This window comes from Canis lupus, chromosome 26 (assembly GCF_011100685.1).
Source record: "Canis lupus familiaris isolate Mischka breed German Shepherd chromosome 26, alternate assembly UU_Cfam_GSD_1.0, whole genome shotgun sequence".
Classification (NCBI taxonomy): domain Eukaryota; kingdom Metazoa; phylum Chordata; class Mammalia; order Carnivora; family Canidae; genus Canis; species Canis lupus.
The window spans coordinates 18,814,382-18,835,539 of NC_049247.1; the positions used below are offsets into that span (position 1 = coordinate 18,814,382).

Here is a 21,158-nt window from a genome sequence, read left to right on the forward strand (position 1 = left end):
TAAAACTGATGAGTCATTGACCTCTATCTCTGAAAACAATAATACATTATATGTTAATTAATTGAATTTAAATTAAAACATTTAAAAAACCCAACAAGCTCTCCAGTGGGACTGAGCCCATTTGCCCATGGAAGTGGCCAGCTCATTCACACACCCTTCCTTAGCTTATATCCCTTCCCCATCTCACTTCCCCACTCCCTCCCTGACTTGTTTTCCGGCACCACTTCCCAAATAAACTGCATGCACCCCAGTCTTTGTTTCAGGATCCGCTTTGAGGGTACTGCAAACTAAGACAAGAGGCATGTCAGAGATTAGCAAGAGTGGGAAGCTGCTACCTCCCCCAGGGCTGGAGAAACATAGGGAGGGGGTGGTGCCATTGGCACCCAGGGCCTGGGGCCACCTGGTATAAGTTGGAATTACAGGGGAAACTGATGCCACCAACGAGTCCAGCACTGTCAGACTCACACCCATATCAGAGAAGGATGGGGGAGAAATGTCCTGGGTCCTCCCTTTCCCATGTCCTCAAATCTGCCCAAGCTCTCACTGGTGGAATCTAGACAGAATCCAGTGGACCCAGGAGCCTGGGAAACAGCCCCTGAGACACAGAGAGCTGAGCCAGGGAAGGAAGAGGCACTGTTAGGAGGGAAGACAGGTCCAGGGGAAGCAAGACAGCAGGTGGTTCTTCCTGGACACCAAGGGATGACCCACTCTCCTTCCCCATTGGGCAAACAGATTGATCTAGGAGCTGCCCTCTCTGCTTCTGCTCCCCCCACCCCAGAGGCTCTGTGTAGGATGCTCTGTCTCTCAGTCACTGGATCCTGAGCATGACAGCTGCCCCTTTGTGCCTAGGCACAGAGCACAGCCCTCAGCCCCTTCTTCCTGGGCCACTTTGAGGTTTTGCTTTCCCCCAGGGTGGTGGGATGCTTAGATATCTGTTGTCTGTGAGATTAAAACCCACCCAGGTGGAAAATGGCAGGTGGAATGCCAAGCAAAAGGATTTCTTCCCACTGCAGCGGGAAGGCAGCCCTTTGAGTTGGTGCCAGGGATGCCAGATGCCTCTTGCTGGCAAGCCCCCTCTTGGCAGATGGAATTTACAGACCTCCGTGCCCTGCAAGGGAACAGTTAGACACAGGATGAAGACACCCAGACTGGGGCCTGCATGCTCATTCCAGCCCATCCACTAACAGGTCAAGTGACCCCGGACAAATTGTCTCCAACTTCCCCAGCCTCTGCTTTACCATCTGTAAAATGGGATAATGGTTCTGTTTTTACTTTTTTTTTTTTATTGGCGTATTGAGTAGATTTATATACAAAGAAAGAACATGTTAGCAGGACAAAGGTAGAGAACTTAAAGATTTGCCCCTTAAATGTTCCCCTACTTGGAAAAGGTGACACTGAGGAGGTATACCAGAAAGTCCAGTTTGTCTTCAGGACAGTCCCATGGGGGGCAAACTCTAAGGTGGCCTCCGATGATTATTGACTAATTAAGTAGGTGCTTAATAAATGTTAAATGCATGATTACAGCAATACCACCTCCTTACCACTTATTAAATCATTTATAAATTAATATTTGGTAATTGAAACTCTTATGTCCTCTCCCAGCCATGCTTACCTAACCACATTTCCCACTGCTCCCCAAGATGCAACTCACTGTCTACAGATGATATCTGTCTTCTCATTGTCCTGCTGGGGGTGGCTTGGACTGTTTCACAGTCTGCTCTGAGTTCTGCGACCCGTTCCCCCACGCCCCCACTTCTTCAGGTCTTGCCCAGGCCAACTCACGCCTCTGATCCACTTTATCCCATCCTTGGTGCCTGATCATTGGGTGGGATTTGGTGAAGTGGAAGGATTGAAGGAAGTGGTATTCTGAAAAGGAGGCATAAGCATGAGCAAGGGCCCAGAGGTGGGAAATTTAGGGTAGGCTGAGGTATGTTCCTGAGCACCTGTTCCATGCCAGACAACATGCCAAGCTCATTGCCCATGCTCCATTTAAGCTGCTCATGTGATTATGATGGCTCTCAAGCTATAGCGGCTAAGATCCCAGGCTCTGGAGTCAAACAGCCTGGGCTCAGATCACAGCTCCTTTGCATCCTGGGAGAGTGACCTCTTGAGAATTTAATCTCGTTGTGCCTCAGTATCTCGAGAGGGAAAAAAGGTGATATAGTACCCACTCGTGGGGTTCCTACTCAAACTAGGAATTTACATGGGATGTGCTTAGGATATTGCCTGCCACATAGTCATTGCTCCATGGATGTTAGTCATCAGAGTCTCTAGACTTGTGCTCTCAAATATGGCAGCCAGCTCTCCACGTGCAGCTACTTAAATGAGCTAACATCCAGTAGTACCCAGAATTTAGTACCTCATCCCATTAACCACATTTCAAGTGCTCGGTAGCCAGGGTTTTAGAGAGCACAGGCGTGGAAAGTCTCCATCATTGGACTTTCTGTTTGGCCTGCTGGAGAAGGATGTGTAAGAAACTGGTAATAGCGATTATGTCTGGGGAGGAGAACGTGGAAGATGGCCAGGACAGGGCTTTGAGAAAGACTTTCCTCTCCTGTATGTTTGGAACTTTTTTTTTTTTTCATGAACATCTATGACTTAGCAGAACACGCAAACAAGCACACCTCACTTGACATTTTTTTTTTCACTTGACATTTTTATACAGGAGAAACTGAGGCTCAGAGAAGATCCAAGGCCACAGGGCTGGAAAGTGGGGGCCTGAGGCTGGGACCTCCTGCTTGACCTGGAGCTTGAGGTCTCCACCACTGGGCAGCTGAGACAGGACTCAAACAGGAATGGGGGGCCCTAAAAGCAGGGGATGTTTCAAAGGGTTTAGGCCCTGGAGACTCCCAAGACCTATTTCCCTCATTTAGTCCCGACTAGGGCCTAGGGAAGGGTCAGTCAGGTTCATGGAGCATATTATGTGGATTCTGGTGAAGAGTTCAGGCTCTGGTGTCAGACAGTGCTGGCCCAAGTCTGGGCTCCTCCACTAAATTGCTATGTGATCTTGTGCCTCAGGCTTTCTCGTCTGCAAAATGGGAATAATAACCATTCCATGCTCACGGCGCTGATGCCAAGACGAAGTGAGATGATATGAAGGGCTTGGCTCAAAGGGAGCCATAACCCAATATGGGAGCTCATAACCCAATATGAGCAAGTTAATGTATTATTATTATTATTATTATTATTATTATTATTATTATTATTAAATCTTGAAAGCTGGTCACTGAAGAAATTGACCTGTGGCCCCACCTGAAGCATCTTCTCTTCCCACATCCCTGGGAAGGACAAATGGAGAGGAAAGGAGGGAGGAGGCCTAAAATTCCTCTCACCTATGCATTCGTGGCCTGTCCCCCTTGGCCTTGCAAAGCATGGGCAAGAAAACACTGCATTCTGATAACAAAAAGCGTAGCAAAAGGCAGGATTGACATCGAGGAATATGTATAGGGCTGTCACACAGGTGTCTCCAGATTTCCCTGACTGTCCCAAGGTGAAGAAGCAATTTTGTTTCTGCCATTAATCTAGCAAATAAATGCACAAAATGGCCACAGCTAGGAGATCTTATTGTGGCCTCAGAAGTGAGTTCAGAGCTCATTTGGCAGGGTTGGGAACATGGACCCACTGTGCTCATTTTGTGGTGGTGGCGATCAGGTGGTGCATGCAGTCCCGGATTGTTGGGTGATGCTTGGGGCTCCCCACTGGCACCTGGATTTGCATCCAGAACCCCAAGGGGAGCAAGAAGGAGTTTTAGGATTGGAGAAGGGCAGGCTGTGGAGGACCCATTATGGCTCCAACACCTGAATGATCTTGGGGCCATACTTGTACTTGGGGGACAGGGTTCAAGTCTGGACCCCTCACCCTCCACCTGTTGAAACTTGGGTCACTGCCCCTCCCTGAGTCTCAGGTTCCTCATCTTTGAAATGGAGATTATAGTGATGCTTAGTACTGTAGTTTACTGTGAAGGTTACATGATCTATGCCATTATCTTTATATCAAAGCTGCTCATGGAATGTAACCACCAGGTCCTAGAAGAATCTTTCCTTCCAACCCCAATGCCATCTGCTGTAGGATGGCTGAAATACTCCCATGAATGAGCCTTCTCTCTCAAAAAAAAAAAAAAAAAGACACTGAGCTGTTTTCCATCACCAACACCCCAGGGTAGTAAAGGACCAAAGAGCAGGTTTGCTTGGCGGAAAGGGTGGAAGGAAGCAGGGGGCACTGGGAACCCTGGGAGGCACAAGTGGGCTCAGCTACTCGCCTCCCAGGTCAAGAAGTGGACAAACCCGCCCTGGCAACAGCAACTTTGCTACTTTTACTGAGGTCTGTGAGTGGATCTCACTCTTCCCTCTTCAGGCCATCTGCTTCGTGCCCCTTCCAACAGATGTGCACCTCACATCTCAGAGCCTTTACCAAAGCACTACTGTATGCAACTACTCACTCATTTGTTCAACCAGACAATTAAGAAACAATGAACCATGTAATCGACTAGGTAGCCAGTGAGTGAACCCACCATCCAACTAGTCAACTAACCACTCTATCAAGTAACTGAACACCAACTAGCCATGAACCAACAGACTAACCAACTAATCGTCCAAATAGCCAGCTAATCTACTACCCAATCAGCCAACTAACTATTCAACCATTCAGTGAGCAACTAATAAATCACCCAACCAAAACACAGACCAACTAACCAATCAAATAACCACTAATCAACAAAGCAGCTGAAATATGTATGAATTTGGGGCAAATCCACAAAGCAGATTTTGACTTAGCTAAGGGAAAGGGTTTGTCTGCTTCCTATTTGGGCTTTCAGCAGCCCTCCTGGAAGGCCCTCACCCTTGCACTATGTCCCTATATAACCCTGGCCACGCATTTTCCCTTCTGGGCCCATTTCCCCATTAGATTAAGCCCTGGTTTTCAAACTGGGTTCCTTAGGACCCAGGGTTCTGGGGAAGGGCCTCGGGGCTGGCTTGGAAGGCAGGAGGCAGAAGGGTGGGTGGGGACTGAGAGAGCCATCAATGGTGTTCTCCTTTTACCTGTTCTGCATAATTGGGATTTTGAGTAATACTTTGTTTGAAGAAAGGCTCTGATGTCTCAAAACCCATTTTTGAATATTGAAAACCCATTGCACTGGGTCATCTTTTTAGCTCTAAGGACCAATGATTTTGCCTTTGTCGGGAGACATGAAGGAAACCCTGGGCTCTGGGCAGAGTGTTGTGAAAAGTCCTGAGATGGCCATCTGTGTATCCTAGGACATGGGACCCCTGAGTTCTGAGGCAGAGCAGTTGGGAGCCTAATATGCTTAGAAGCTGTCAGAGACCCCATGTGAGTGAGAGGTCCAATATAAGTAGCCCCTAACTGCAATTCGTCACCTATTTCCAAGCAGAGCCTGCTTCCCATGACCCAGGGTCAGCTAGAATTTCCAAACAGTTCCTGGCAGGGCATGGGATGTCCTTGGACACGTACCCACTAGAAACTGATTTCAACTGCACCTGGGGTTGCCCATCTGCCTGTTTATTGGAGTCTCCAAAGGGGATGGAATGCAAAGCCTGGGGGTATGTAGGAAGACACTGTCCCACTGCCCCTGGTCCTCAGAGGGGCAGCTGGGCTCTCCTTGTGGGTTTCAGCTCCCCTGAATGGAAAGGCAGCCAGATAGGACCCAGAGTTCCCACTGCAGGAAAGAAGGCACAGTGTTGGGGGGTAAGGCCTTGGGTTGAACCACTATTCTCTACAAGACCTTGGGCAAGTCACTTCACCATTCTGAGCCTGTTTCCTTTTCTGTGTAAGAAAAGGCCAGTCCATGATTACCACCAAAAAGTGCAAGGTCAAGAGTAGGACATGTTGGGATGCCTGGTTGGCTCAGTCGGATAAGTATCTGACTCTTGACCTCAGCTCTGGTCTTGATCTCAGGGTCATGAGTTCAAGCCCTGCACTGGGCTCCATGCTGGGCATGGAGCCTACTAAAAAAAAAAAAAAAACAAAATTGAGTAGGAAATGTCTCCATTTACTGGGATCCCCATTTTATACATGGGAAAACTGGCCAAGCAGGGGATTTTCAAATGAGCAGGGATTCTAATTGAGGTTTCTGAGGTGACATCTCTTTCTTTCACTCTGGGACATCTTTTCTTCCCTCTCTCTGGGGGATGTTCTCCTTTCATGCAAAATAGAGCCAGCCCTGACTGGGAAGGCTAAGGTCTGGTTCTGCCCAAACACCCAGGAGTTACTCCAGTGGCTTCTTGACCTCCCCACACTCCCTGTCTCCCCACCTGAGCAGGATGCGGGTTTAAATTTTTTTTTTTAATTTTTATTTATTTATAATAGTCACAGAGAGAGAGAGAGAGAGAGGCAGAGACACAGGCAGAGGGAGAAGCAGGCTCCATGCACCGGGAGCCCGATGTGGGATTCGATCCCGGGTCTCCAGGATCGTGCCCTGGGCCAAAGGCAGGCGCCAAACCACTGCGCCACCCAGGGATCCCTGGGGTGCGGGTTTAAATCTCTCCCGAGACACCGTAAACATCCCCAGCCCACCTTCCTACCTATTTAAGGGACTACCATTTATTCAGAAGTATCACTGAGAGCTTCTGATTTATTGGTGATGGGTCAGCTATGTTCTCTAGGTAGCTTATGGTCATGCCACTAAATTTACAGAGATTAGAGCAAGATGGGGAAGGTAAATGGAGTGACCCTGGGGATCCTGGGAGAGCAGCTCCTGGGAAGTGCCCCCTATCCTTCCATGCTCACCTGACAAGAAGCAAGTTTCTTTCTGCTGCATGATGGAAAGCATCCCAGAAAGGAGATTTGCACCCAGAATGGGAGGATGTCCGTTCCTGGAGTCACAGGCTATCCTTATGCTGGAATCATAGAATATGTCACACAGAGTTAGACGGGTTTTTGAAATCCTGCCGAGCAGCCATCTCAATCTCCCAACCAAGAAATCAGTCCCAGAGAAATGACCAATTCAGGGGCACTCAGCCAGAAGGGTGCATCCTGACTCTATCCAGTGTTCCTTTTGTGGCACCAGCATTTTTTTCAGCTAGAGGTGGGGATTAGGACTTTGCAGGGGATCTTGCATCTTCATAAGCACCCCCACTTTACAGAAAAAGAGGCTGAGATTCAGAGAGGACACCTGACCTCCTGATGATCTCACAGGGACCACCTCAGTTTTGTGCTGCTTCTCTGGCATCTGTGTCAGTGTTTAGAATATAACAGGGGCAAAAAAAAAATGTATATATATATATATATATATATATATATAACAGGGGCAATACATACAATACATATTTGTCGAATGAATGAATGGACAAATGAATGATTGTTTATCAGCAGATCTGGAACGAGAACCATGTGATTTAAAGCCTGCTTTTGGGCTCAGCCACCAGTTTCTGCTGTTACCAAAACTGGCCACAGAGTCTGTCCCATTTCATGTACTTCCCTCACAGTAACAAGCTGCAGGTGGGAACTGGAATTCCCACAGGTGAAAGCTCTGTCTCCCAGACAGTGGGAAATTTCTTCTAGGGGCTTTAAAAGTCCCAAGGCAGGGAAGGGTTAAACAGCCCCCTGCAGTGCTTAGCTTTGGGGAGCTAACCCTGCCCTCCCCTTTCAGGAAGGCATGAAGATGTTCCCCTGAGGGTTGCAATACTAAGGCAGATTCTGGGGAGACATCGGAAATAGGTCCCAGGAGGGAGGCATGAGCCCGAGAGCTAGATAAGGACAGAAGGCAACCAGACAGACAGAAGCTGGAGGTTGCAGAGTCCTGGAAGGAAAGGCCCAGGGGCTGGGGGCTCCTTGTCTTTGCCGACAGTGTCTGGGTGATTTAGTGCTGAACATGATGATGAGGACATTACCTGGGTGAGGACCCAGCCCCAGCAGAAACCATGAGCCAGTTCTTGACATAGCACACAAAATTGGTTGAAACAATAGTGTCAAATTCTAGTGGATCTAATTTATGGAGACATTCTTTCAACAGAGCAGATATTTCCTGAGCACCTACCCTGTGCTGAGCTCCGTGAAAGGCATTGTGGGAGTTAAGAGGGACAGGGCTGCATGCCATTAGGAGAATGCATTCTGGAGCCAGACTGCCCAGGTCGGTTTCCTCATCTGTAAAGTGGGGTAATAGGGTTGTTGCGAGGATTAAGTGAGTTAATACATATAAAGCACTTAGCACGGTACTGGCATATAGTATGTGCTCAATAAGTATTGTTGCTATTACCATGTAACTGGAGTGAATGTCTCTGGCATTATACACACGGGGCAGCAGGGACACTCTTGCCCTAGTTACAATGGAGCAAGAGTTACAGTGTCCCTACTTGCAGGCCCTACTTCCCCTTAAATATCTCCCCCTGGGATTTCTGGAGGTCTTCGGGACACCTCCCTTGTGTTCAGAAGGTTGTCTACCCACATTTTCCTCCTCTGAGCTCCCCGAGGAAGTTGCTGCCCACAGGCCATCTAATTTTCCAGATAATTCCTACAGACCAGTCTCTACTCCAGACCTCACATATGGCCAACCTGCACTGCGTATGTGGTTCTCAGACATATTTTGATGGACAGCATGGTGTTTCAAAACAATTTCAGCTGACTTCTATAAGCCAGGAGATTTCATATTTAAAGAAATATTTTCATGATTTATGTATTTATTTTGAGAAAGAGAGCACACAAACAGGGGGTGGGGGCAGAGGGCGAGGGAGAGAGAATCTCAAGCAGACTCCCTGCTGTGCACAGAGCCCAACAAGGGGCTCAATCTCAAAACTCTGAGATCACGACCTGAGCCAAAACCAAGAGTCAGATGCCCAATGAGCTGTGCCACTCAGGTGCCCCATTTCCTGGCATTTTCAAAAACAAAAAGGAACATCTGGCCAATCTTCCAGAAATGCAGAAATAGGCCTGCATCTCTGCCGGACAGTAAGGGACGAGGACTGAGAGCGTGCCAGTGGGTCAGGGCACGTGGTCTCCACTTGGCCCCAGTCCCCAGGGCTTCCTCTACTAACCCCCAGCCCATGCATCAGTTCCTGTGACTGGCCTGGCCTCTGCAATCATTCATGCCTCCTCATCTGTTCATTCCTGGCCCTGCTGAATGGGTCAGGGCTAACCTCAGTGTCCCCTCCCCAAGAACTCACTGCCCTGAGTATCAGTTCCAAAGACTTCCTTGCTTCCAACTTCCATCCTATCCCTTACCCTTGGAGCACAGATTTTAAAACAGGCACAATTGATTTGCCAAGGACGAGTGATTAATTAGAAGCGAAGACTCACTGCAAGAAAAGCCTCAGAGGCCGTTTTGATCTCCGATGCCTCTTGAATTTTGCTGTCTTTGTTCTGGCCCCAGATGGGGGACTCCTTAGGCAGCGGGGGCGTGCAGATGGTTTGCTATTTATGACAACCACCTACCCAGCACCCCGTCTTCCATCCCAGCCCCTGCTCTTTCTTCCTGTGATCTGCTCCATGCTCTACGGGTGTGTGTAGGGTAGGAATGGGGTGCTGTCCTGGGGCTATGGAGCCCGGAGGAGACGCAGGTGCACACCTGGCTGGCTGCCAGTGTGCATTTTGTTCTTTCCTTACACTTTGTTATCACCTCCAGGCGATGCTCAGGACTGTCAGAGGGGTGGAGAAATGGTGAGAAGCAGCAGCCCTAGTCTGAAAGATTTCCTGGAGAACCTTGCCATCCACATGCAATTCTTGGCTGCTCATTGACACTTGGGGAACTCGTTAGACATGCAGGCTCTTTGCACAGCAACCCAGACCTGCTGAGATTTCCCCAGGCGATTTGTGGGACCAAGACACTTTTCATCTTTACCTGGGCTCCGGTACATTTATTGGTAGTGAGTGCAGCCTTCTGTAAATGACCATGGGATCTTATGTTCACCACCCCTGCCCCCAGCCTGCTGCCTGGTGCAGAGCAGGTGCTCAGTGTTTTGTTTTTTTTTTTTTTAAGATTTTATTTATTTATTCATGAAAGACACAGAGAAATAGAGAGGCAGAGACACAGACAAAGGGAGAAGCAGGCTCCCCACAGGGAGCTCAATGTGGGACTCGATCCCAGGACTCCGGGATCACGCCCTGAGCCAGATGCTCAACCGCTGAGCCACCCAGGCGTCCCTCAGTAAGTTTTTGTAGACTTGAATCTTCCACCAGGGTTAGAGACCCTGTGTAGTTGTCAGCCCCGGCCATACACTGCACTCCTCTGGGGAGCTTTAGACATTCCTAGTGACCAGCCCCACCTCCAGAGAGCCTAACTCAGTGGTTGGTTGTGGTCTTGGTGAAGCCTGGACATTGAGGCTTGGAAGCTCCCCAGAGTCCTAAGCGTGGTCCCTGGCTGAGGATCTCTGTGTTGGTGCCTACGACAGAAGCTCATGGTCAAAATCAGTCTTTGAAATCCCAGGGGAGGCCGATGTTGGAGACTTACCCACCATCTCCATCTTCCCTCAGTGTTGGGATCAGATAACTGAAGAACTGACACCGGTGCTGGCTTGCATCGAGGGACCAAGACATATGAATGAGTGCAGTTTTGAATGCAAAGGTCACACTCAGGTGATGGCACAAGGGTGAGACGCTCCTTTAGGAGAGGCGCACAGGACAGGAGAGCCCATCCACTTAGGCGGATGCACCTGCCTTTCTACCTCCTTCTCCTGTCTCACGTCCTCTGGTTATTACCATCACTTCTTTAGCTCTCAAACATAATGGCCACTTCCTCCAGGAAGCCTTCTCTGACCACCCCCAGGGTAGGCAGGTTGCTTTGTTAGGAGTTTGCAAAGAATGGGGCTCTTTTCAGAGCCTTGTGGTGAGGTTGGGCATGATGTCTGGCGCCCCTTTCTGGACCAGAGGCTCGATGGAGTTCATTGTATTTCCAGTGCACATGATAAAATAAAAATCATGGTCAATGACTGAATGGGTGAAAGATGAATGTATGCAATCCTGCATTCACACGTGGTCGGAGGTGCGACAGTTGGGGAAAGGTTCTTCCTTTCCACACATCTTCTGTGTAGACGTGGTTTATCCAATTATTGCGAGGTGTTCTTTCAACCCTGTAGTGTGCAGTGAGGCATAGCTCTATTTCTTAGGTCTATAATTTTCCAATAATTAGACCTTCAGGCACGTATGTCTTGCAGTGCAAATATGATTCAGTTATATCTCTGTTGCTAAAGTAACCACATACGTAAACCCTCAAAAATGTGCTTTAACAGTGATGGGCTACTGTGAATGTGCGCTATTTAGGTAACTTGCAATATACTTCCAGGACAATATAATTACATGGCTGGGTTATTTTTAATTTCATCGGGCAGCATTTCTCAAGGCTGGGTCATTCCAGCGCCACTTTTTTTTTTTTTTTTTAATCTGTGCCCTGCTTCTCTGCCACCTCTATGTTGTTATGAATTTAATATTTTTTCTTTAAAATTTACTCATTAAAAATTCCAGTGAATGTATTCCTTAAATATCAGTAAATTTAGCTCAAAAGGGAAATTCACATGACCACCGTAAATGGAAAATCAGTTTTCACTTTCTTCAAATAGAATATACCCACTAAACATCATGCCCAATAAACAATGAAAATAAATGTTATTAAATATTAGCCAGATACTGTTAGCTAGATACCAAGGCTCTGAGCCTGATGCTTGCTCTTTCTTTGTTATAAAGGAAGATCTGCAAGTATTGGAGAAGGTGGTAAAGATTTGTTAGCACCAAATCAAGACCTTTTTCTGTGTGTAATCAGAAGGATGGGGGGGGATTAAAAGAGAATGATTTTCTCACATTGTGACTTCTACCTATTTAGTGTATTGTCCATATTAAAGGGATATGTTTTATCATATACATTCGTTTGTATGAGCTCATAGTTTGCTCTTAAAAAGTCAACGCAAGTTTGATGTCTCAGTATCAAGTTTACAACAACTAATAATGTTTTTCTCTAGTTCTTTCCTACAGCCAAATCAAAAAGGGTAGAAATTGGGTGGGTCTTGAGGTCTTTTGTTCCGCCTCGACTAGAAAGTTAAGAACCACAGACAAATCATAGGTGACTTGGAGGAGTCACTGATGAGGGGTTGGAATCCTGATTTTACCACTTGTTTGCTCTGTGACCTTGGGCACTTCTCTTAGTCTACAATTTCTTGGCTGTAAAACGTGAATAGTGCCATTAGCCTCAAAGTACTCATGTGTGGCTTATAAACAAGTAGTGTAGGTGTGCCTGGGTGGCTCAGTCAATTGAGCTGTCTGCCTTTAGCTTGGGTCGTGATCCCGGGGTCCTGGGATCAAGCCCTGCATTGGGGTACTTGCTAAATGGGAAGTCTGCTCCCCCTGCTTATATTCTCTCACTCACTCTCTCAAATAAATAAAATCTTAAAATTAAAAACTAATATATGTGAATTCCACTGTCAAACTAAGTTTCAAAAAAGCAGGACAGTGGCTTACTTGTGCCACAGCATGAGTGGTTGGTCCCTGGTCAATGTTTAGTAAATATCCTCACGCTTGACCAGGTTCAGGGGTGCAGAGGGTGGGGAATGCTGTTTGCTCACTCTGCCTTCTTCAGAAAGTCTCCGATTAGGTGGGTTGAAAAGTGTCACATGTCAATTTAGAGATTACTTTTGGGGGCAGATTGGCTCTTGAGATTCCTGGGGTCAGGGCTGTGCTGGGCAGTCACTATGATGAGCTACAAACTGTTACGGGGATGGTGGAAACAAAGGCAGTAGATGTGAGATCACAGAATCATAAACCATCAGAAGTAGAAGAACTGAGTGCCCCCATTTCAGAGGGGAATCTAAGGCCTGAGAAAGGAGGTGGTTTGACTAAGGTCATCCTGCTGGCTGGAAGCAAAGCCCAGGCTTGAGCGCATGTCTCCTGATGCTCACCCAGTCCAGAGCCCTATCCCCCACATCATATCCAGTCCTTATTCGCTGTTGTCATATAGTGATGATCTGCTTGTCTTCCTGGAACTTTGCAAAACCTCTGGCCTCATCTCCCCTCTGGGAATAAATCTACATTCCCCGCCCGCACCCGCAGAAAGCAGGGGATGCTGGGAGCCTCCATGTGTGCACATGTCATTCCTTGTAGGGCCCAGCTGTGATCCCAAGGGCATGAGCACACTCACACCACAGGCAGGGCCATGCTAAATCATCTCCAGAAAAACATCGCCTGATGTCTTCCCTCCTGGGTCTTCTCTGTTGGACTAAAAAATGTTTATTCCTTAATATTATGCAACATTCTTTGAAAATATGGAAAAGGAAAAAAAGTATCAAGAAGTTAAAAAAAATCACAATCCCACAACCTAAAGATAACTCCTGATAGTCTCGACATAAAAACTTTTAGTCTTTTTGCTCTGCGTACATATGTAATTTCTTCCTTTCCTCCACCCCATGGTAGACTCATCCTACAAACAGCTTATGCCTGCTTCTCATTATGTTATGTCCACTTACTATCATGTTATGGCCATTTCCCCAAGTTGGTAAATATTTTTCTTTTCTCCTAGAGCATCAATTTAATTCCTGGATTTGGAGAAAACTAATTTTTTATATTATAATTAACATGATCATACTTTGAAACGGAAGGCAAAATGTGCCTGAATTTTGTAACTGACACGTGAAGATTCAAAGAAAAATGTCGCTCATGGCTTAGGCTCTACCCCAGACCCTTGGAGTTACGCATTCATTCAGTCTTTGCCATTTGGTGGGTAACTATGAGAAGTATTAGTCTATTCTGAGGGATTTTTAAAATATAATACTCATTGAGCATCATTTACTATATATATGACATATATGACAATGTATATACACAATATATATAACATGTTACACACATATATACTTAATATATACACATATAATGTATTTACATATATCTTAATATATAACATTTATTTTATAATAATATATATAAGATAGCTTTATTGACATATACTTTACACCATACAATTTACCCATTTCAAGTGTACATTTCCCTGGCTCCTATTTTATTTATTTATTTGTTTGTTTGTTTGTTCTAAAAGAGTTTATTTATTTGTTTGTTTGAGAGAGAGAGAGAGCACAAGCAGGGGGAGGGGCAGAGGGAGATGTTCACAAAAGTGTGCAACTATTACCACAACCAATTGTACAGCATCTTCATTGCCACAAAAATAAAATCTTGGGCAGCCCGCATGGCTCAGCAGTTTAGCACCGCCTTCAGCCCAGGGCCTGACCCTGGAGACCTGGGATCGAGTCCCACTTCGGGCTCCCTGCATGGAGCCTGCTTCTCCCTCTGTCTGTCTCTCTCATTCTCTCTCTGTCATGAATAAGTGAATAAAATAAAATTAAAAAAAAAGAAAAGAAATAAAAAATAAATCCTTTATGCATTAGCAGCCATTCTTCATTTCCCTCCAACCCCGGACAACCACTAATCTAGTTTCTGTCTCTGTAGATTTGCTGCTTCTTGATATTTCATATAAGTGGAAGTACGCTATATGGTCTTTCGTGTCTGGCTTCTTCCACATAGCATCATATTTTCAAGGTTCATCCTTGTCGTAGTATGTGACGGTACGTCTTTTCTGTTCTATAGCCGAATAATTTGTTACACGACTACCAAGTTTCGTTTATTCTACTTCTTGGCCATTATGAGTAACAGTGCTATGAACATTTGTGTATACATTTTTGCGTGGATGTATATTTTCATTTCTCTTGGGTGTGTTCTGAGAGTGGAATGCTGGGTCATATGGTAACTCTGTTTTCTTCTTTTGAGGAACTGCCAGACTGGCTTTCCAGAGTGGCTGCGTCATTTTGCATTCCCACCGGCAGCCTAAGAAGGCTCCCATTGCTCCACATCCTCTCTAGCACTTGTTATTACAGCCATCCTAGTGGGTGTGAAGTGGTATTTCACTGTGGTTTTGATTTGCATTTCCCTAATGACTAATGATGTTAAGCATCTTTCCATGTGCTTATTGGCCATTTGTATATCTTTTTTGGAGAGATGTCTGCTTAGATCAGTTGCCTGCTTTTTAAAATTTTTTAAAAAAATATCTATTTATCTGAGAGAGAGAGAGCACAAGCTAAGGGAGGGGCAGAAGGAGAGGGAGAGAATCCTCAAGCTCCATTCAGCACAGAGCTCAACATGGGGCTTGATCCCAGGACCCTAAGATCATGACGTAAGCTGAAATCAAGAGTCAGATGCAACTGAGCCACCCAGGCACCCTTCATTTGCCCACTTTTAAATGAGTTATTGAATTGTTTTTTTTATATTGAGTTACCAAATTCTTTTATATTCTAGATACAAGCCCCTTATCAGACATACAACTTGCAAATCTTTTCTCCCATTCTGTGGATGGTCTTTTCACTTTCTTGATGATACCCTTTGAAGCACAGAATTTTTATTTTTTTTATTTTTATTTTATTTTATTTTTTTGAAGCACAGAATTTTTATTTTTATTTTTATTTTTTTTTTAATTTTTTAAATTTATTTATTTATGATAGTCACAGAGAGAGAGAGAGAGAGAGAGAGAGACAGGCAGAGACACAGGCAGAGGGAGAAGCAGGCTCCATGCACCGGGAGCCCGATGTGGGACTCGATTCCAGGTCTCCAGGATCGCGCCCTGGGCCAAAGGCAGGCGCCAAACCGCTGCGCCACCCAGAGATCCCTGAAGCACAGAATTTTTAAATGTTTATGAAGTTTCAAGAAGATTTTCAAGAAATGGTTTTATGATACAATTTAAGTTTCATACAAGTGTGCCATGATTTCCTTACCAGGTTCAACCTGTCATTGAACCCTCAAATTGTTTTCAGCTTCTTTGCTATTATCCATCATGTTAAGTTATATATCTGTAGGAATAAATCTTTGTGCACAATTCTTACGGTCTCCTTAGGACAGACTTTTAGAAGTGTAACTACCCTGCACAAGGGTGTGAATTCTTTTACGACTCTTGGCCAGTTGCCTTTCCAAAAAGCTCCTGTCCCCATGTGCCCTCCTCTGCCCACCACCCTCCCCTACCATGCATTTAAGTGCCTGTTCATTGTGTCCTCTGGTCCTATTATTTATGAAGGAGACCCCTTTACTGCATTCACTGAATTTCACTGAATTATAAGATGTATGTGTTTTCTAGCCGGTCTGGGCTCAGCTGCGCTTGTTTGGGGGGAGAATTTTAAGGTCCACAAGAGGTAAGTAAGTCCAGGGAGAAGGGATGGCTAATTCAATCTCAGAATATCTTCCAGGAGAAGCAGTTTCAGTATTTGTGTGCAGACAACAGCTGTCTGGGAGAAGAAAACATCTATCTCCTTTGTGCAGTTCCTCAGGGAAGCTGCTTCAGTGCATACGGTGGGAAAGGCAATTCTGAGAACATGGCTGGCTAGAGGTGGACACCCTTGAGTGTCAGTGGCCACTCTTTCTGGCCTATACCATTCATTTACTTCTCCCTTCCTGGTAATAAAAAAAGAAACTGTTCAAGTTATGCAAATTCCAGCTTAGTGGGGGTCTGACCATCCAGGAAATCTGATCATCAGGCAGTCTGGCAGTCTGTAGCTTCAAAGAGTTATTCGGTGATCGATTAATCCAGAAACCTCGAGAACCTATCATGCCCCCGCCATTGTACTAGGCATTAGGGACATAGATATGGATCAGATTTGCGGTCTCATGTTTATAACCATTTGAGGTTCTGGAGGTCTTTGGAAAATGAAAATGTCGGATGCCCTCCTAAGAACACCTTGTACGCTCACACATATAATCTTGTGTGTATAGCCCACCTCACAGATCATCCGTGGATTCCTTGGTGTGGGTGGGGGTGCTCAGAACCATTATTATCTTCTAATAAATGAAGGAAAGATGCCATTCTCATGTTTGTGTCATTACAATTATGTAATACCTTGAAGCTCGCCTCCCAAGAGGATTTCCTTCCTCTTGCTACAGGATTGATTTGTAGACTTTGACGTTGGTTTCTATGTGTGGGCTATTTGAAGATTTGCAGTTTCAGCAGAAAGTCCCACAGGCCTGGTCCCAGTCCTCACAGAACTTGCAATCCAAGGAGGAACTCCTGTCCTTACTTGATCTGGCCTACCATGGGGACATTTGCCCAATCTCAGCACGGCATTCGTCCTCTGGCTTTCCCTGACAGCGTGTCGGGAAGAAATAAGAGTGGATAAGCTGAAGAGACAGGCAGGTGGCGGTGGCATCAGGGTGCCTGGATGTCGCCAGTCTTGGTGACCCCCAGTCAAGATAGGGACTGTGGGGGGCTGAGTCCAGCCCATTCATTAGATGACGTCAAGGCCCAATTAGGGTTTTGGGAACAAGTACTCCTGGTATAGTGGAAGCCAGGGCAGACATCTGTGGGCATGGAATGAAGAAACCAAGGGGTGTGGCCACCAAGATCCTCAGGATTTGGGAGGTCCGTAAATCCCTTTTTATGCTGTTTTCCATACCACCCAACCAAAACCCCACCAGGCCAAGGAGGAAGGAGGGAGAGGACCAGACCATAAGACATCTTTCTTTCTGGGGTGAATAATTCACAGATGTCCTTTGCTGAATTCCAGATCAGCTCTTGCCCCCCCCCCCCATGTCCTTTCTATTGCCCCAACACCGCACAAAAGGTATATGAAGCATGCTGAACCAGGGGGCAGCCAGCTGCTATGGGGCAGATGCTAAAGCAGCACAGAGAGAAATCTCATCAAGGAACCCCCAATGTCTCAGTGCCCTGGAGTGGGACTGTCCAAGAACAGGCAAGCCTGGGAAAACAGAGGAGGGCTTTGATTTGGATGCAGGCCAGCTCCTGCAATGTTTCTGCTCCTATGACTGTGGACGTCTCATGAGTCCTCGGTACCTCTGAGAAGCCAAGGGAAGCTATGGACCCTCTCTCTGTACACTACTATTGCAAATCACTTGAAGAAGCTTTGGAACCATTAGAGTTCAAATGTGGGTTGCAAGGGGTTCCTGGAAAGCGCATCTTAACTTGGGTGGTCCACCGAGAGAGATGAAAAGTCTCTGTACTGCAATCATTGCCTTTAAGGTCATAATGATAAAAATCAGGCAAATTGTTTCTTAAAGGGCCAGATAGTCAATATTTTAGGCTTCACGAGCCTTACAGTGACTCATCATCATCAAAACTACTCAGCTCTGCCAATTGTCGCAAGATGTAAATGAATTGGCGTGGCTGTGTTCCAATAAGACTTTATTTACAAAAACAAGCAGTGGGCCAAATTTGTCTCATGGGCTATAGTTTTCTGAGCCCTGATAGTAATAATAATAGCCAGTGCTTAGGAATACTTAACCACGAGCCAGGAGCTGAGCTATGTGTTTGTATTATTACCCCCATTTTACAGATGAGAAATCAATGTTAGGGACATTTTATAACTTGCTCAAGGTCACTCAGCTGGTAACTGATGGAGCCTGGATTCCGATTTCATTGCTTTGATTGTGTAAGACGGTCACAAAAGTGTTACGAAGGATTGGGGACAGGAGATGATGATAGACCTTTATTGAGATTCTGCTTTATGCCAGGTGCTATGCTAAGTGCCTCATATGGGTTAATACCAGTTACGCCCACCACAAATCACTGTGACTAATATTACCTATGAGAGGGAACTGAGGCACAGAGAGGTTGAGCCGCTTGCCTTAGGTCACACAGCTGGTAATTGGTGGCAGGGGGATGGGGTGGGGCAGGATTCAAACCCATGCTGTGCTCTCAAAACCACCCTCACCACAGTCACCTCTGGTTGCTATGTTGAAGCTCTCAGGCTGCAATAATATTCCCTCCAGCATCTGGTAGGACATCCCCAATGAGAAAACAGTCCTGGGTCAGACTTCTGGGCCCCCTACTTGTCAGTTGTTACCTCATTAGCCCCAGTTGATGGTGGCAGCATTGTCTTAGGAGACTCTTGTTTAGCTAGGATTTACCAGCTGCTCAGATATTTGCAGAGCTGTTACCGTCAAGGCCCAATTAGGGTTGTGGGTCCCCAGCTGTGGCCCTACAAGGTGGGGCTGCTCTGAAGAGGCACGTTGGGTGGGAGTAGGTGGATGAGCACAGACTGGGTAGCCTGTAGGGGAAACGCCAGGGGCCCCAGGGTGCCTGGAAGACCTGTCAGTTGAGGGGGATCTGAAGCCTGGGACCGCTGGGCATCACCCACCCATGCCTGGGGCCACAGCCCCCACGCCTCCTGTCTCTCCTCAGAGGCGGCTGGCTGAGTTCTGGGCTTGCCTCTGAGTCAGAGGCCCAGGCAGGAAAATAAACTTTCTGTACTAAGGAGAGGAGGGAGCAGCTCACTTTTCAAAAATAGGAGAGGCAGCTCTGTTGCTATGACGAATTTCTTGTGTTGCTCCATGTTTTTGAAATTTTTACATTTTTTTTTATGACCCACATAAAAAGGTACATACAGCCTCCTTATAAAAATACATGGGAAAATCTCCATCTTATGCCTGATCTGAGCGAGATTCAAGGAGCTTTGGGGCCAGGAGACCTTGTTGTAAAGGCTTTGAAGGCTTCTGGATCTCTGACATTTGGGGGAACCCCACCCCACATCATGGCAAACCTCAAAATGTCCCTACGGATCCCATTACACATATGCATTTCTTATAAAAAATACTTGAAAAGGCTTTAAAAGAATTCATACAATAAGGATTTTCCTCTTTTTTTAAAGAATAAATTATTCAGTGTGTTCTTGTGATTTGGGCTTTTCTATTTCTAAAGACACAGGCGCTGTGGACTAGCAGCACTCACTAGCGTATGGTAGATACTTCAGCAGACATCTATTTGGAATTTTCAGCTGCCTTTCAGGACTCTGGAATCAGTGCGTTTGCAGTTTCAGGTTCCAAATATCTCCGGAGGCCCTCGACGAGCTCATGGACTTCTACTTCTAGGCCTTATACGAAATGGGAGCAGTTCAGGAGGAGACGTGCAGAAAGGGGTCGGGGAGGGAGAGGATGATAGAGCAAATGGGACAAAACAGCAGTAATCAGTGACTTTGGGTGATGGTATAAGGGAGTTCCTTGTACTACTTACTGTTGCTTCCTTTCTGTGATTTTAAAATGATATAAAAATTAAAAATGAAAACGTCTGGGGGCACCTGGGTGGCTCAGATGGTCAAGTGTCTGCCTTCAGCTCAGGTCATCATCCTGGGGTCCTGGGATTGAGCCCTGAGTCAGGCTTCCTGCTCAATGGAGAGCCTGCTTCTTCCTTTGCCTCTACCCCTCCCCCTGCTTGTGCTCTCTCTGTCTCTCTCTCTCAAATAAATAAATAAATAAATACATAAATCTTAAAAAAAAAGGAAAAGTGTGCCCCCCACCCCCACCCAGCCCTGCTTAGGTGGTGGCAGTGGGTGAGGGATCAACAGATTAAGGCAAAGCTTTCCAACTGGCTCAGATAGAGTCCAGGAGGGGCAGCAGGGGCTTGAGGAGTGTGGCTCCATGTTCCCCATCCCCTCCAGCTGAGCAGGTGCTTTTTTATGTCTTTATATTTTAGGGGATCCCTATCAAGCCTTCTGGAAAAAAGGGGTCTTCTGTAAAGGAAGCTGAGGGATGCCTGGGTGGCTCAGTGGTTGAGCGTCTGTCTTTGCCTAGGGTCATGATCCCGGGGTCAGGTCATGATCCTGGGGTCCTGGGATCAAGTCCCACATTGGGCTCCCTGCAGGGAGCCTGCTTCTCCCTCTACCTACGTCTCTGCCTCTCTCTGTGTCTCTCATGAATAAATAAATAAATCTTTAAAAATAAAAAATAAAAAGGAAGCTGAAGACCTGTGGCCGTGGAAGTACTGGAGGACAAAGGCAGGTCTAAGGACCTAAAGAATCTGAGTCCATTGATGCTGGAGGCCTTGGGTTTTTCTCTTTTTGGGTTTTTCCTTCCTTCTTTTCTTTCTTTCTTTCTTTCTTTCTTTCTTTCTTTCTTTCTTCTTCTTCCTTCCTTCCTTCCTTCCTTCCTTCCTTTCTTTTTCTTTCTTTCTTTCTTTCTTTCTTTCTTTCTTTCTTTCTTTCTTTCTTTCTTCCTTTCTTTCTTTCTTTTCTTTCTTTCTTTCTTTCGATTTCATTCATTGATTTGAGAGAGAAAGAAAAAGCATGCGTAGAGTAAGGGGCAGAGAGAGAAGGAGAAACAGACTCCTTAATGAGCCAGGAGCATGATGACAATGACTCTGACTCGGGGCTCCATATCCGGACCCCAGAATCATGACCCAAACTGAAGGCAGACACTTATCCCACTGAGCCATCCTCTGCCTTGGGCTTTTCTAACAGTGAAGGCAAAAG

The 21,158-nt window shown here is 46.2% G+C and overlaps 1 long non-coding RNA gene across 6 annotated transcripts in view; it reads right to left on the reverse strand.

The window, feature by feature from the left end:
- LOC111092586 overlaps nt 1-21,158 on the reverse strand; it is a 38,338-nt gene that overhangs the window by 12,446 nt on the left and 4,734 nt on the right. For 4 of the 6 annotated variants that reach the window (XR_005379293.1, XR_005379291.1, XR_005379292.1 and 1 more), the window contains exons 2-4: nt 19,643-19,784; nt 7,991-8,097; nt 6,742-6,851 (exon numbers count right to left, since the gene is read on the reverse strand). This is a non-coding gene — a long non-coding RNA (uncharacterized LOC111092586). Of the gene's footprint in view, nt 1-1,651; nt 1,867-6,741; nt 6,852-7,990; nt 8,098-19,642; nt 19,785-21,158 lie in introns of all 6 variants that reach the window. The other 2 variants (XR_005379289.1, XR_005379288.1) reach the window with 1 other exon arrangement.